The sequence below is a fragment of the Schistocerca cancellata genome, chromosome 2 (assembly GCF_023864275.1).
Source record: "Schistocerca cancellata isolate TAMUIC-IGC-003103 chromosome 2, iqSchCanc2.1, whole genome shotgun sequence".
Taxonomy (NCBI): Eukaryota; Metazoa; Arthropoda; class Insecta; order Orthoptera; family Acrididae; genus Schistocerca; species Schistocerca cancellata.
Genome location: NC_064627.1, coordinates 520,297,402 through 520,313,877, shown reverse-complemented (window position 1 = coordinate 520,313,877; position 16,476 = coordinate 520,297,402).

The following is a 16,476-nucleotide window of genomic DNA, read 5'->3' as shown; positions in this document are numbered from 1 at the left end:
AGGCTAGTTGACGTTGTAATGCCCTGCTCGAAATGGGGGAGAACGGTCGCTATTGGCGCGAATGATGTTCTGAGACAGTGTAGGGAAATTTTGGACTCGGCACTGAATGCTGATTCGCGGTTTTCGAGGAGAGTAGGGAGTTGAGCAATGTTGGCTTCACTCTTGTGTTGCGAGGGCGCAGTGGATTCGGGATCTGATCTTCGTCGGAGTTGGACGGTCTTGCGACTTAGTCGCACTTTTTTCCGGCAGGACTTAGAATCCTCGGACAGCCTTAGAGGCCAGGGGTTGAAACAGAGTTGCTGCACACCAGAAGTCGGCGCCTACGTAATCAGAAAGCTGCCTACCGACGACCTGCTACAAATTTCAGGATTGGTAAAGTATTTTGCGGCTCCAGCATTGTAGGACCCATAAATTTTATACTGAAGTCTTCAGCAGCACGCGCGCTCGCTTTGCCACAAGTCCCCCTTGCTTGTTTCTCCAAGTGATCCCATGTGAGCTGTCACTGCTAATCGCGATACTGCAGGATAGTCGAGAGAGTAATATTTGATTGATTAGGACCTCCAGCCATTATCGTCAAGCTATTGTATCACAGAGAGTAGGAGCCCTTGTTCCCGAGCCAACTCTTATTCGCATAATAGTTCAGAATACCCTATCCTTTAACCCACTGTTTGTGTCCATAATCAAGTGCCTTTATGTTCTGATGTACAATAAATCTCATTGTAATATTTAAGCCACATATCATTTCGTAGATATATGCAGAATCGCATTTCCGGTTGTTTATTATGATAAAGTTCTCTTTTTTTCTGAGTAGATTAGGACTTTTATTACATTATTGTGAGTGGTGCACTCCTTATTTTACCAACTAGCGGGGTCCACACTTATTTCCCTTCGTTACCGTTGTGCGCATAATTAATTAAGCGGTAGGTAAGGAGGCAGTCGAGTATATGTCTCGTTCTCATGCAAAATTCGTCAGAATTAAAGAGATACAAACTCTTCTCCACCCCGGCACCTAGCATACTGGCAAGACTTGAAGCCTGACCGCATAGTGTGCCTGCCAGTACACAACTTCACTGGCCTCTGGAACGTACAGAGCTCTCTTCACAGCCTGTACAAAAAAATGGTTCAAATGGCTCTGAGCACTGCTGGTCACTGCTCTCTAACTTTCAATGTATGTTAGTTGGTAAAAGGATACTTAAAAATGGAGCCGGCCTCGCATTTCAATGTTCCTCTCACAAACTTAGTTTGTACATGTGGTACACAACCCAGTGCGGCTCCGATCTACATCTACATCTACATCTATACTCCGCAAGACACCTGACGGTGTGTGGCGGAGGGTACCCTGAGTACCTCTATCGGTTCTCCCTTCTATTCCAGTCTCGTATTGTTCATGGAAAGAAGGATTGTCGGTATGCTTCTGTGTGGGCTCTAATCTCTCTGATTTTATCCTCATGGTCTCTTCGCGAGATATACGTATGAGGGAGCAATATACTGCTTGACTCTTCGGTGTAGGTATGTTCTCGAAACTTTAACAAAAGCCCGTACTGAGCTACTGAGCGTCTCTCCTGTAGAGTCTTCCACTAGAGTTTATCTAGCATCTCCGTAACGCTTTCGCGATTACTAAATGATCCTGTAACGAAGCGCGCTGCTCTCCGTTGGATCTTCTCTATCTCTTCTATCAACCCTATCTGGTACGGATCCCACACTGCTGAGCAGTATTCAAGCAGTTGGCGAACAAGCGTACTGTAACCTACTTCCTTTGTTTTCGGATTGCATTTCCTTAGGATTCTTCTAATGAATCTCAGTCTGGTATCTGCTTTACCGGCGATCAACTTTATATGATCATTCCACTTTAAATCACTCCTAATGCGTACTCCCAGATAATTTATGTAATTAGCTGCTTCCAGTTGCTGACCTGCTATTTTGTAGCTAAATGATAAGGGATCTATCTTTCTATGTATTCGCAGCACATTACACTTGTCTACATTGAGATTCAATTGCCATTCCCTGCACTATGCGTCAAATCGCTACAGATCCTCCTGCATTTCAGTACAATTTTCCATTGTTACAACCTCTCGATACACCACAGCATCATCTGCAAAAAGTCTCAGTGAACTTCCGATGTCATCCACAAGGTCATTTATGTATATTGTGAATAGCAACGGTCCTATGACACTCCCCTGCGGCATACCTGAAATCACTCTTACTTAGGAAGACTTCTGTCCATTGAGAATGACATGCTGCGTTCTGTTATCTAGGAACTCTTTAATCCGATCACACAATTGGTCTGATAGTCCATATGCTCTTACTTTGTTCATTAAACGACTGTGGGGAACTGTATCGAACGCCTTGCGGAAGTCAAGAAACACGGCGTTTACCTGGGAACGTGTGTCTCGAAAAGACAAATTAGACCACATTGGAGGGGATGTGTTCATCGCAGCTGTCAAAAATATTGTCTCTCAGGTCGGATCTGTGTGGACAGTGAAGTTATCTGCTTGCATGTAACAGGCCTAGGTGAAATGAAATATTGTTAGTTGTGATTTTTCAGCTTCTCCCAGTGTATTTCATGTCGAAACAGCTCACAGGTGAACTGCGGGAAGTCGGTGTTCAACGGACACAATATTTCGGCCAACGACCACGTTGCCGTCATCTGGTGCTGATGAACTGACAGATGGGGGGAGGGGGGGGGGGGCAGTCGCCACCGCGCTTTTACCTCAACCACCTCTCCCTCAGATCAGCCGCTCCATCGGCCGTCTGCGGTCAGTATCCCTTGCACAACAGCTTCCGGCGACTCAGTATTCCATCCGAGGTTCTCGCCCACTTGCGCGCGCTTGAGGCATCTCTGCTGTTCCTCCGCCTGCCCTAGAAGTCATTTCGTTGTCCAGTAAAACATTGCTTTTCTTGACCATGCTAAAAGCGGGGCCCCGTACCTTGCTAAGTACGTACCAGCCATCATCATTTACCAGAGATTCTCTTGGTCGAATCTCAATAGATTCCGTGAAGATATAGTCCCAGAATTTGAACGTCTATGTCAGAACCTTCGTATGCTTATAGTTCACTCCACGCCGTTCCTTTAGGCAATGTTCTCCGACTACCGACTTGTTAGGCTGCTGCAATATGGTGTTTTGCGCACCGTTCTTCGACAGTACGCACAGTCTAACCTATGTAAGTCTTATCACATTGGCAGACTGCCTGATAGACCCCGGATTTCCGCATTCGAAGGTCATCTTTAACACTACCAAATAGGGCCTCTGTTTTGGCTGGTGGGTGGAAGACCATCTACACTTGGTGTTTCCGAAAAATTCGTCCTATCTTGCTATCCTGCCTGCAAACACATGCCCTCCTATGGTGCCTAATTTGTCTTTTCGAGACCCGTTCAATGAAACGGTAAATATCACAGAGCTTCCTACTTGAGTTGTCGCCACAGAAAGGAATTCTCGCAATGGACGCGCCCTCCCGGGAATCCTCCTCTGGTTCCACATGTTGATTTCCGTGGGCTACGATGAACATGTTCTGCACAATCACCACATTCTTAGGATACCTAGACGTTGATCGACGCCCACTTTTAGCTGCATCATTTACCGAACCCGTTGGCATTACCTTCGTGTCAGTTCTTTATTGCTTCCGGACGAATCGCGTAATTTCTTTCCTTCCACGTATCCCACCATCCCTACGCAAGAACAATCGATTTCCACGCCTTGTTGCGTGAAGCAATCTATGCCCGTTTTCTAACTGTAAGGCGATCGACAATCTCTGTTCTTACTGAGTGTACCGTCTCTAGCAGCCACAGCCGGTACTACGCAGCATGAAATATCGCTATGCTATTTACTGTTCTGTTTGTTTGCAGTACTTCCAATATTATTCAACCAATATTAAAAACTCAACAGCCAGTCAATAATACCTAATTATTTCCCGCCCATCCTCTAAATGTAGATGTAATACAGGTTGTTCCATCCTGATCTGTACCCTGACATAATATTGTAGACTCCACTTCTGGATGCTACCCTATACCTAATGCTGGTGGATCTACCTCTGAACACTATTAAGGACAAAAAGCTGGTGGATCCATCTCCAGAGTCTACCGTGTTGAAAACTCCCATGAGAAAAATTAATGAATGACTGTGCTGGTAAACCCCTTACGTTATTAGATTTTCAAACAGCTGAGCAAAACTGAACGTACTCAGGCATTTCTCTCTTTACTTATTCTGATCATAGCTAAACTGACACACAATATTTTTAGCGAAACGCAATCTGACTAACAAAAACCTATACCTTTATGAATCACTTACCTCACAAAAATCTTTGTTACTCGAACTTTTGTAATACAGCGAGCGCCAATACTGCCATCTAAATAAAAGATTCTAACTATTAAAGACGCTAACTACTGATAGGAATAGTTAGCAAATGAAAGATTTTGATAGATAACAAACAATGTACTTACCTTAATAGTGTTCAAAAGTGTTCATGATATCTAGTATTACAAATTTACTCTTTCTGATGGACACACGTCCAGATCGTCCACTCTCAAAATTCCGCCATCTCTCCCCCCACATCCACCACAGCTGGCGGCACACCTGCAACTGAGCAACGCTACGCACTGTTCACATCCAACTGCCCAACAGTACAACAGCGAATCTTTCAACAATGCCAACCAGCCACAGACTGCACACAGCACAGTCAGTGATTTTCATACAGAGCGCTACGTGACGTTATCAACATAGAAACCTAAACAGCCAACTTACACTGTACCTAAGACAGGTGAATTAAGCTTGGAACCCTATCCCAGATCTACACTGGGCAGTTGGGCCACGCATGTGGTGGCAGCAAGCTGTTGCAGCAGCAGGTTCTGAGCCAGCTATCTCAAACGTCGCCCTTGTACGTGGAGAAAATTAAGTGCAAGACAATTTTAGTTTGCTTTAAACAATGCTCATGCCAATCCTATCACCATCGTATGCGTGTGGTGTTAGTGGTGGGTTGGGGGTAATTGTTTACAAAGTAAATTCAGTGATGACAAGTGTGCATGTGGAACGTGCTACCATATGCCTCCCCAACATACTGTGTATGCTCTCGATAGGATTTAACTTGGAAGAATAAACAAGCTAATCCATTTGCTGATCATCGTATCACTCCAAGAGCTCCTCCACATGTGCTGATTCGATGTCATCACGCGTTATGAAGCCAGGGCCAAATGCACCCTTGAATAGATGTGCAAGGGGAATCCAGTGTCACAATAACGTTGACCGGTTAGTGTAGCAATTTTGAGCTTGTAGTACACATGGTTCCCAATGAAATAAGAGTAGTTAAATTTTGTAGGTTCTGGACCGCTAGACCAGTCTTATAAAAAATAAAGAATTACTAGTTAACACTCGCAATTTTTTATTTTCCATTAGATTGACCTAATAATCCAGAACCTACAAAATTTAACTACTATCCCTTTTACCTAATAAAATAATTTAATAATAACTATAATAAAAATCATTTATTTTACATGAATCCCCCACAGGTGAATGTAATAAATATATAATAAATGAAATATATAAAATTATTTACCTTCTGCTTTAGCAGCTATTAGATCATGATGAGCTGTTGTTTGTAAATGTTTTTTGAGATAACACTTATTTACAGTTTTACCACATTTACAAATTACTTTACTTCCACCTGTTCGATATTTATATCTTTATAAAATTCGTCAATACTATTTTCAATCATACATACACTACACTCTTTGGTTTGATTTTAAAAAACTGCAAAACATTCCTCACAATATCCTACAAACATTTTGTGTGTTTCGGACTCCTCTGTTCCTATGTACATAGCGCTACATGAAGACTAAGTTCTGAATTAACTGAACCGCTTCTTTTATTCAGGCTCTTATTAAGTACATAGGTGAGTGTGTTGGATATTTTAGCCATATGGCTAGCACTCTTCACACAAATAAGTTATAATGACCTTTGATATGTGCACTCTCATTGGTCAACGAATGTGTGAAGTTTGGCTGAAGTAAAAGAGCTTGAAGAATGTATATATAGTTGGAGTTCTACTAACAAAGTATCTTCTAAAAATCAACTTCTTCTTCAATTTGTTTCAGGATCAAATTCATTATTTTCTTAACATTATTCCGTTTTAAAATTGGAGATCAAGCGTGAACAATTGATGAATGCAATTTTGAACATCAAAGTTAAAAACAAAAATAGAGAAAATTACATCTAAAGTAAAGTATGTTCCCACATTAATGTAAATGGAATTACTTCAGTGCCATTTGTTGACAGAAGTTAGAATCCAGTTAGTTCCGACTAATGCTCACAGATGTCTCTCGAAGTACAGTTAGATACATATAAAATGAAGTACAGTTTCATCCATGCAAAATGTATCTACCATGACTCAGCACTTTTGGACTTTGGATTTTTTGGTTTAACCTCAAGACTATGAAACTTTTTTATTTTTATGGATATTGGAATTCTGATTGCATTTTTGGTTAGGCCCTTTTCCCCTGAAAGTTTGCTACCAACAATACATGGAAGTAAGTCTGGTTGCATAACTCACAGGCGCAAGGGGCAAAATAGTTTCTGTTAATTTTGCAGTCAAGTATCAACCGATTTTAAAAATTCAAATGCTAAGATAATCTACATAAAAGGAACTATCTAGGAAAAATATAATAAAATAAAACGGAAATCATTTAATAAGTAAGATACTAAAATTTTCTGTTTTTATGTTTTCTATCTTTCTTAAAATGTTTCAAAAATGTATATAAGCATAACACTTTTATAAACTTTTTTAGTTTTTCATTCATTTGTATAGAAGCAAATATCAATAATTAAAAATTTTCTGTAAGTAATCTATGTTGTGCATAGATTTTTTTACCATAATTACATAAGCAAGTGTATCATTGGGAATTTTATCATTAAAAGTTGCACAAAGTTCCATAGTTGTTTTCTGTGTAGCTACAACATTCTTTCTAAGTGCCATATTGGTTACATTAATTGCGTAATTATTTATAAAACTAAGTGGACTTATATCAATATCTGATCATACTAAAGTAATTCGTCTAAAATCTTAAAATCCATCATATGCTTTTCGAAAATTATTTGGTGGATTAATATTCCACATTTCCTGAGGAAAAACTTCATTTCTAATATTTTTTAAATATATATTCTGTAGTTTAACATGATCAAATAATGACAAATCAACTAATTGACTATTTCTACGATTTGTTTGAAATGTAACAAATATGAAGTATGGCATATCAAATTGTGTAGAATTATAGTAATTTGTAATAAATAGCTCAAATCTGTTTTTACCAGATAATCTGGCAACTTCTTGTATTTGAAGTTCATAAAGAGAAATAGGCAGTTTCGGATTTTTAAGAATGATTTCACGTTGTAGAAGTTCATAATTTTTTTCATATTTAATAACTGGTACACGAACTTCCATAGATTCTATAACCATTTTTCCTTCTTTAGTAGTGTATCTTTTATTTCAATTCCAGCATCATTTTTATCAGACCTATGTAAAATTGTGTCTCCAGAAGATGAACTACATGTAAAAATTACAGTTAAATCTCCTTCCCAAATAATTTCTTCATAATCTTTAAAAAATCCACTAATTAACAATAGTGGATAAAGAGTTTCATTACTCATACTTTTTATTTTTCCTGTATTAATTATATGTCCTTCTAAACTTATTTTGTCAGCAACAGATGAAGTTAGATGAAGTAAAAGAGATGAAGAAATAGAAGGATGTTCAATTCTAGATAAAATATTATTTCCTTTCTTTATCGTTATAAAATCAAACAGTTTTGCTGCATAATTATCAATTAATTTTTTGTTTGATTTTCCATCATAAGTTGGATAATCTGTGACATCATTTCCAATAATATTAAAATTCTTGTAGAATTATGCACGATTTGGATGAAGCCAACTATCACCAATGTTTATTTCAATTTCTGTATCTTTGTTAGGAACACTTAAATTATTTTTAGTTTTCTCATTCACAGGGAATAAATAGAACTGATAACTTTCAATTTTATTCATGACACAGTCTAAGATTGTTTTAGCAGTTACTTATTTATTTAGGAAAAAATTTATTAGTATCAGCAAAGCAGACTTCAATCTGCGACTAAGATATTTCTAAAACAACTGTTACAGTAGCACCATTAAAGTCAATTAAATTATCATTTTCATCAATTCAAGTAACTTGTAAATCTTGAATTGCATTAAAAATAGGAACATTTATAGGATATCCAACAGCAAGAGCAAAATTTTTATTTATTAATTCAAAAGGAGTTATTTTAGGAACATCTTTAGCTACAGATATTTCATTAGGTGAAACAACTTGATTATTAAAACCAAGTGAACTTCCAATTCTATCTTCTATATCCATATACAATTTTACATCACTTTCAATAACAATTCTATTTTAAATTTTATCTGCTTTAATATGTATATTAGGTTTTTTCGAATGAATAAATTTTTCTAAATTTTTAAAACTCTACTGACCTATAGAAATTTCTATCGTTTCTCCATCACAATAAAGTTTATTATTTTTTGTTGTAATATTTGGTGTTACAAAAGCTGAGTAAAAACCAACTAGTGAAACATTAGTATAACTATTATGTATTGGAAAAGTTAATCTTTTTCTAAGTATACTAGATTTATTACTAAGTTTAAATAGACGACAGCCAAAGCTGTCTTTAGACTGCATCAATCTACTCTTTTACTACTGAAAAAAATTGTTAAATAAATGAATAAAACAGTTTGGGAACCTAAAGTAAGAATTCCAGAAAATAAGTTAAAAAACAAACATGGTCGACTTTTACCAAGTTCTGTTAGATGCGTGGTAATTGGACCAAGTGGTAGTGGTAAAACAACATTAATGACTGACAATTATATTGTAGCTCCAGGATGGTTAAATTGGAATAAAATTAATCATTTATATGTTTATTCAGAAAGCTTAGATCAGCCAAAGTATCAAGAATTTATAAAACAACGTAAAAATTGGAAGATAAAATTAATGAAAATATTGTTAGTTTTATTGAAAATAACGAAGAAATCATTCCTTTAGATGAATGTGAAGATAATTCAGTTGTGGTATTCGATGATTTCATTTTAGAAAATCAAGATATTGTAAGATTACATTTTACTACACGCAGACACAAAGGTATAGATTGCTTTTATTTACCTCAAACTTACTCGAAAATACCTAAACAGTTAGAGAGAATCTAAATTTTTTAAATATCTTTAGACAAGATGAAACAAGTTTAAATCATATTTCATGAATTTGTTGGTGGAGATATAAATTTTGATTATTTTAAAGAAGTATGTAGAAAATATTGGAATGATGAGTTTGGATTTTTCACAATATATATGTCTAGAAAAGCAAATGAAGGTAAGTTTAGAAATTAAATACAACATTTCTTAACAACATGAATATTAAACATAAACAGAAACTTAAACATTAACATAAACATAAGTGTAAACATAAACATAAATGTTATACATAAACATCAAACATAAACGTTTAACATAAATGTTAAAACATAACTAATGTTTTTTCTCCTTATAAATGTTTGCAAAGTACGATGAAAACAAATCCAAATAAAATAATTTAAAGTAAAGGTAATACTTATAAATATTTTATAAAGTCAATTGTTGATGTTTATTTTCCAAACGTAAGAAGAAAATTAACTATAGATTCTTCAGATTATAGTTCACCTGAGAAAAAGGGTAAAGGTATAATTAAAAAATATACAGATAAATCAATTGAATGTGTTTGGATGAATGATGTTAGACGATTAATAGATAGATTAGCAGTAATTCATTGTGAAGAACTAGCTGGAAATAAAAATTATCATAATGAAAAAGTTAGTATTGCACCAATGTTAACACATAAATTTAGTAATTTTATAATTGATAATCCAAAAGGAATTCCATATTTAATTAGATTTTTGAATAATCTTCCACATACATTTTGGAAAAGTGATAAATATCGAAAAGAATTAGTAAGCAATTTGATTAACAAATTACCATTTGAAATGCATCTTCCAGGTTGTAATAATTGTGGTCCAGGTACAAAATTAGAAGAAAGACTAGCTAAAGGTGACAAAGCTATAAATCTATTAGATGAAACTTGAGAAAAACATGATAGTGCTTATAGAGATAATAAAGATTTAGAAAAAAGACATATAGCTGATAAAGAACTTCTATTAGCTGCAAAAGAAAGAATGTATACAAGTGATGCTTCATTTCATGAAAAAGTAGCAGGAACAGCAGTTAGGGGAATAATGTATGGAAAACGAAAATTAGGTTGGGAATTAGTGTTTCGCTGGCTGAAGCAGGCTTAAGCCTGCAGCTTGTTGAAAATGGTGGGGATTATAAATATAAAAATCTTTATAAAATTTTTAACTGTATAAATGAATAACTCTACTGTTGATTATACTTTACTACCTAGTGACAAAAGTAACCAAAGTCAATTGAATTAAAGTTAAATATTGAACAATTAAATGCAATTGAGCCACTTTTAACAGATGTTCAAGAAAGAAAGAAAGAAAAGGGAGTTGGTGGAAATTTGCTTATAAGATTAGGTATACCTGTTGTTAAAAAAATAATTATTGAATATCTAACAAAAATGAAAGATGGTAAATGATTAAGATAACATGAGATTGGGTTTTTACCATTATTATTAGCCAAAATACCTTATTTAGCAACAATTGGTTCTTTAGCTGGTGGATCTGCAGCTATTGCAAATGCAGTTATAAACAAGAAACAAGTTGATAAGAATTAGAAGAACAAAACATACATAACTTAGAAATGGAAAAGAAAGCAGGTAATGGAATAAAGAAAGCAGATAAGATTTCGAAAAAGTAATTGATTAATATCCTAATGCATTAAGTAGTTTTGATATAGAAGAACTTACTAAACAATTAAAAATTAAACACTTTCGTGGTGTATATATGATTGATGTATTACCAAATAACCCATTTAAAATTGCAGGTGCTATAGTAAATTTAGATACATCTGATAATCTTGGTGGAAATTGGATTTGTTATTATAAAAATATAGATAGAAAAGTTGTTTCTGGTTCATTTGGCGGTAATATACTAAAACAATTAGTTAACTATTTAGGAAAAAGCCAATTATATTACAATACAGAAAGAATACAAAATTTTGATGAGGTAATGAGTGGTGATTTATGTTTACTCGTTTTAAAATTGTTATGTGAAAATTATAATTTTAATGATACATTAGATTTAATAATTGGACATTTTTGGAAATAAGATACATCTAATTAATCAAAATTTACAAGTAGTTAGTAAAACTACATTGAAATTTAGAAAATATTGAAAATATCAAAAATATTACTAAAGAACTATAATCATGAATAGATCCAAAGATAACAATTTAGAAAATATTGAAAATATCAAAAATATTATTAAAGAACTATAATCATGAATAGATCCAAAGATAACTAATGCAGTTAAACAATTTCATAAAGAATTTTATTTTATTTTTAAGGTAACTCAAGGATATATTGGTTTTAAAGGTAGAAGACGTGCTAATGTAAATGATCCAATAAATTTAAAATATGTAGTTAACAAACATTATTTCGTTAATGAACTATTAAATTTTGTTACAAAACCAGAATACACAAGTGTTTTAACGCAATTCAATAACTATGTTACTAAAGAAGAATATAACAAGTTTCTTTTAGACATAAAGGAAAGAAATGGTATTATTGTTAGTATTAAAGAGCATAATAATAAAGAAATAAAAAATAGGAAAAGAAATCTTATTAATGCATTAAATAAAATTGATTGAGTTGAAAGTTATGTTAAATCATTATAATCAAAAATTTAAAAAACTTGGACAAAAAAGTAGGTAAAGATCTAGAAGTATTGGAAAAATTAGATTAATTTAAACTTTATTAAATTTTTAATCTATATAAGTGGAAAATCATACTTCACATACTTACCATATTTACTGTTTAAAGTGTAAAATATTTACTGATACACATCATCGACATAGAGTAACAATTAAAGATTATAGGCAAAGAGTTGAAGGTCTTTGTACAGTTTATAAGCCTAAAAAGAGCAAAATTGTTAAAAAAATTTGTAAATGGTGAGGGTCTAAATAATAATATTCGTGAAGAAATAATTACTGAATTACATAAACCAATGACAAAGAATTTTAAAGGAAGAAATGTTGTTTCTTTTAATATAGATTGTTTATGGCAATCTGATTTAGTTGAAATGCTTTCAGGTAATTTGAAAGGTATTTCTAAAATAAATAAAGGATGTAAATATTTATTAACTGTTATTGATGTCATTTCGGAATTTTCTTGGTCTGTTCCTATTAAAGATAAAACAGCTAAAAATATAGTTTAAGGTTTTTAAAAATTTTTATTGGTAGACGACCAAGTAATTTCCAAACAGATAATGGTAAAGAATTCTATAACAAAGAATTTAAAGAGTTATTAAAGAAATATAACATTAATCATTATTCTACTTTTTCAGAATTAAATGCATCTGTTGTTAAACGATTTAACAGAACTCTTAAAGAAAATATGTGGAAGAAATTTGCTTTACAAGGAAATTAGAAATGGATCAATCTAGTTAAAGACATAATTGATGAATATAATAATACAAAACACTCTACAATAAAAATGAAACCAATAGAAGCAAATGAAAATAATTTAGAAATAAGTAACATTACACCTAGAGAAACTGACACTAAATTTAAGAAAAGGTGATAAAGTGAGAAATAGGATACTTTAAGGTCTTTTTGAGAAAGGTTATACAGCTAATTGGTCAACAGAAGTATATGAAATTGAAGATGTTATTTATTCTAATGCAAATACTTATAAGTTTAAAGACATAAAAGGAAATTCTTATGAACAAGAACTACAGAAAACACGATATCCAGATATATACTTAGTTGATAAAGTTTTAAAAACGAAAGATAATAAAGTTTATGTTAAATGGTTAGGTTTTGATAATTCACACAATAAATGGGTAAGTAAAGATAAAGTAGTCGCAGACTAAAGTCTGCTTCAGCTGACACTAATTTTATAGTAGTTCAGTTTTGTGAAGATTCATTACATCATTTATCAATTTTTGTTGTGTATAGTTATTCAAAATATTGAAATAGTTCTGATGACAGACAATCCTTAAATTTTCTTTCATTCTTTGATACAGATTTATAGAATTAGGATTATAATTCAATCTTAACATTTTTTCACAATTCGGATGTCCATCTTCGATTTTATATAGTTGTTTCTGTAAATGTTTTCGTTGTGTACTAAAGACATAATAGTCATATTCACATTCATCATCAAATAATTTTAAAAGAATGAATGCTGGTCTTAAACTGTCATCAATAGTTTTAGGAACTACATGTGGTAATAGTGTATCTATTTCTCTGTTTCTTGTGTTTATTACGCCAAAAGCCATATTAACTGTATTTCTTAGATCTCCGATTTGTTTTTTATCCAATCTACGTATTTCAAGTAAAGTTTAATATTTAAAAACATCAATCATCGCTTTTCTAATCTTATATTCAGCATGTTTTCTAATTGATGGTAAAACTTCATGAGTAAGACATCTTTTAAATTGTTTAGCTTCTTCTTTTTTTTATTTTAAAATTAAAGAATAGAGGCCACCTTCATTGATAAAAATAGTAGATTTTTCGTTGCCTTTTAATACGTCTAAATGGGGTTTAAATGTTCTAATAATTCTTTGTCATCTTCATCAATATGCTTAAAAGCCTTGTGTTTGACTATACTATAGCAAGATCTTTGGCCTTAAACCATAGATTATTTTCTTCATCAATAATCATTAAAACATTTTTATTGTTGTATGTAAGCTTGTTGTTCATGATGTTTACAATCGATTCCATTTAAGAGAAATATTTTTTTTTTTAATTTTGCAAAAAATAAACATTACATTAAATGTGTTGTTTGATTTTATGATTAAATTAAATTGTAAATGAAAAAGGTTATGTATTGTATGATTTTTAATTCTATTTAAATGAAGATATTTCTATTATAGTTGTTTGTGAAAATAATAGCAGCTGCACCAGGCTTAGAACAGCAAAAGAATAAGGTAGCTAAATATTTAATTGAGTTTGGTTACTTAGATATTTCACCAGAAACTGAAATAACGCAAGTTAGTGACGAATTATTAAGAGAATCATTAGTGTTATTTCAACTAATACACAATCTTGAGGTTACTGGTGAATTAAGTGTAGAAACGTTAAGGTTTTATGAACAAACCAATATGTGGTGTAAAAGATTCATTTGATAGTCATAAAATAATCATGTATAAATGGAATAAAAAGAATGTAAAATGGGATTATAAGGAAAATTAAAAGAGTATTGGAATTAACAAATAGAGCTTTTAAATTATGGCAGAAATATAGTGGTATTCAATTTATTCATAATATCAATGATCCTGATATTTTAATTACAGGTAAAATACAAAAAAATATGAATTTAATGGTCAATGTTGTCCAAAAGAGTTAGATGGAAAAGGAAATCGATTAGGTCATGTTTTTTTTTTCAAATAGGAACAATGATCCATTAGAAATACATATGGATAAAGATGAAAACTGGTACTTGGAAATTGAAAAAATACACCAACATATCAAACAAATCTATTTGAAGTATTAGTACATCAATAGGGCATGTATAAGGTTTACAACATTCAGATGTATTTGAATCAATAATGAATCCATATTATAATAGTTCACATTTAGAATTATTTCAAGATGACATTGATGCAATTCAGTGTTTATATGAAACACAAACTAATGGAGCAACTACAACAACTACTACTACATCACCAACACCAATTCAAACCAATTGAATCATTATGTGAATTTTAGAAACTTGATCACCTACTATTTGCAAATGGAATTATCTATATTTTTCATAATAAGTGGATTTCCATAAATGCGAATAATAACTAAATGTTTACATTTTTACCACAAGATAAACAAAAAGTAGATGGAATATATCATAGACAAAGTGTTGAAGATGTAATATTTGTTGACAATATGTTTTATATGGTAGATTTACATACATTACAACTAATGTCAGGACATCAAAAGTCAATAAATACTATAGGTTACGTAAAAGTTTTTATTGAATAGTATAGTAAACACACATTCGGGAAGAACATTTGTATTCTTCAATGAATATTTCTATGCAGAAATAGTTGAATGTACTGTTACATATAAATCTTTTGGAACTATAATTAGGAAATTTCCAGGATTACCACCAAATACGAATTCTGCTTTTAGATACACATATGGTTTGTTGTATTTTTTCAAAGATGATATTTTCTATGAATACAGCTAATTTTTAACAAAAAGTAGTTAGAGCTGGTACAACTGATTTATCTTTATTTGGTATTTATTATCATAAAACATCTGAATTAATACCTAAAGTAATAAATATACTGAAAGATACAGTACAATTATTAGAGAATATAACTTTTTTATATATCTTAAAAAATTATTTCTTATAAATGGAGGACCAAAACGAAATGCAAACTAAACAAAAAAAAACTTATGTTCCAGTTGATATATGTGAAAAAGATATTTATTGTCCTATTTGTTTAGTTGATGAAAAAATAAACAGTTTGTCAAAAACAGCTGTAGGCATATTTTTCATAAAGAATGTATTGATGAATGATTAAAGGAAAAAGAAAATTGTCCCACTTTGTAGATCTATTATTAAAAATATAGAACCAACATCAGTCGACATATCACAATATTTGATTCTTTTCAGAAACTATAATTAGATCTTTTGATCAATTTTTCGATTCATTACCAGTTACTACTAGCTTTTTTTATCATTTATTTGATAGAAATCGATGATTTAAAAATCAGGATTATTAATCTCATGTTGATTCTGATGATTCCTATTTTTAAAATAATTAATATGAATAATTTAAAATTATAAAAAATTTCCCTTTTACAATTCTAAAAATTTTTAATATAAATGGAGCAAGCGCCAGTTGAAGCAGTGTGTTAAGATCAAGGTCAACAAGATTCTTATGTGACAACAAAAGATTGTAAATATTGTAATACAGAGAAAACAATTGATAATTTCACTTTACAGAAATATACAAAAGTGGTTATAGAACTATATGTAGACCATGTCTACATAAATATCATGTAGAAAATTATAATTAAAATAAATTCCTTGTGTTTGTGCAAGAGAAAATATAATTTTAAAGAACATCTAAGATGAAATCCAAGTGAATAACATTCAAAAATATCTTTAACAATGAATAATGAAGAAAAATCTACATATACAATGAATAATGAAGAATTTATAAATGAAGAAAGAAAGAAAAGTAAAACTTCTCAAGGGATTAAAGATTTTAATTGTTTTTACAAAAATCTGTCACATAAAGATAAACATAATAATAAATGTAAGAAGAGGACCTTAGAATTTATTAAGGATAAGAAATCTTTAACT